We start from the raw sequence: 2,260 nt of genomic DNA, 5'->3' as shown, positions 1-2,260 counted from the left end.
CGACTAAACCCCCTAACAAGTCTTCAAATAGGCCAACGCATTGCTACCATACTAATTGATATGAGTTGATATGAAAAAACAGGACCTAAAAGTCAAGCTAACTTCCACAGCACCATAGCATCAACTATTACTTCTACCCAAAAGGGGCTTATCAAATTTTACTTCTTATCCTTTATAATCTCTATAGCACTCATCCTACTCATCATAAACTAAAGACCTCGAATAACTTCTAAAACTACTAAAATTGTAATAAACAAAATACAACCCAGCAGCACCATCGCCCACCCCCCAACCATATAACAAAGACACCCCATTCCAATCCTGACCTACACAATAATTCTCCAACGAATCAAATAACTCAATGGCCGTAACAACCTCAACCTCCCCAGACATCATAAATCAAACCACCTCTATCAATAAGGTCAACAACAACATACTAAAAGCCACCAAATTACCTACTCAACTCTCAGGATATTCCTCAGTGGCTATAGCTGCAGTATAACCAAACACCACCAACATCCCCCCTAAATAAACCAAAAACACAACTAAACCCAAAAAAGTACTATTTAAATTCACAACAATAGCACAACCCAAACCCCCACTAGCTACAAGACTCAAACCCCCATACACAGGAGATGGCTTGGAAGCAAAAGCAACAAACCCAAAAATTAATAATAAAGACAATAAAAAAATTATCATTTCCATAGCAGTTTCAATATGGACTCTAACCATAACCTATGGCATGAAAAACCATTGTTGTACTTCAACTACAGAAACTAATAACCAATCTACGTAAAACCCATCCACTTATAAAAATCATTAACCACTCATTCATTGAACTCCCTGCACCTTCCAACATCTCTGCTTGATGAAACTTTGGATCCCTACTAGGAGTATGCCTGATCATCTAAATTCTAACAGGCTTCTTTCTCGCAATACACGACACCTCAGATATGCTCACTGCCTTTTCCTCCGTAGCCCACATCTGTAGAGATGTCAACTAGGGCTGACTAATCCACAACCTTCATGCCAATGGAGCCTCAATATTTTTCATATGCCTTTTCCTCCATGTCGGCCGAGGGATCTACTACGGATCTTACCTATACAAAGAAACATGAAACATCGGAGTAATTCTGCTTCTGACCGAAATAGCAACCACATTCGTAGCTTATGTTCTCCCATGAGGCCAAATATCATTCTGAGGTGCTACTGTCATCACTAATCTCCTATCGGCTATCCCCTATATCGGCACCGCTTTAACGGAGTGAATCTGAGGTGGTTTTGCAGTAGATAAAGCCACCCTAACTCGATTCTTCGCATTACACTTCATCCTCCCATTTATATAGCACTAGCCATCGTCCACCTCCTCTTCCTACATGAAACAGGCTCTAACAACCCCTCAGGCATTAATCCAGACTCAGATAAAATCCCCTTCCATCCCTACTACACCATCAAAGACGCCCTAGGGATAATCCTTCTGCTCCTCGTGCTCCTTCTACTAGCCCTATTCTCCCCAGACTCACTCGGAGACCCAGATAACTTCTTACCAGCCAACCCCCTAAACACCCCACCACACATCAAACCAGAGTGGTACTTCTTATTCGCCTACGCAATTCTCCGATCAATCCCTAACAAACTAGGAGGAGTTCTCGCTTTACTAGCCTCCATCCTAATCCTCCTAATCATCCCACTACTTCACACAGCCAACCAACCAAGCATGATATTCCGACTAGTTTCTCAGACCTTATTCTGAATTCTCGCGGCCAACTTAATCACACTCACATGAATTGGGGGACAACCCATAGAACAACCCTTCATTATCATCGGCCAACTAGCCTCCACGCTCTGTTTCCTCCTGATCCTTGTCCTTATGCCCCTGGCAGGCCAATTTGAAAATCATATACTAAAACCTAAGTGAAGAGTCCAAGTAATTTAACCAAAATATTGCCAGCTGTGAAGGCAAAACTCCTTCCTAGGACCCATCAGGAAGAAGGCACTACGCCCCACCATCAACACCCAAAGCCGATATTCTATTTAAACTACTTCCTGCACGTATCAAAAATTTTCTTTTTTTTTCTCAAAATTCAATTTGTATACTATCCCAGTATTAATTTTTTTTTATTAAAACGAAAAAAATTTTTCTAAAATATATTACATTATATTAATGTCACCAGACATACTTATATATAGAACATTCATACCTAAACCCCTACCATATAAGCATGTAACTTACATATAATGTATTAATAAATATTTATGT

General features: G+C 40.2%; 1 pseudogene; it reads left to right on the top strand.

Moving 5' to 3' along the window:
- Positions 1–746: 746 nt before the first annotated feature.
- On the top strand, positions 747–2,042 carry LOC127538689 (cytochrome b-like; annotated as a pseudogene).
- The last annotated feature ends 218 nt before the right edge of the window (positions 2,043–2,260 follow it).

Source organism: Antechinus flavipes, chromosome 5 (assembly GCF_016432865.1).
Source record: "Antechinus flavipes isolate AdamAnt ecotype Samford, QLD, Australia chromosome 5, AdamAnt_v2, whole genome shotgun sequence".
In the NCBI taxonomy this organism is placed as follows: Eukaryota; Metazoa; Chordata; class Mammalia; order Dasyuromorphia; family Dasyuridae; genus Antechinus; species Antechinus flavipes.
The sequence above is the reverse complement of the archived record's forward strand: the minus strand, read 5'-3'. Positions and strand labels throughout refer to the sequence as shown.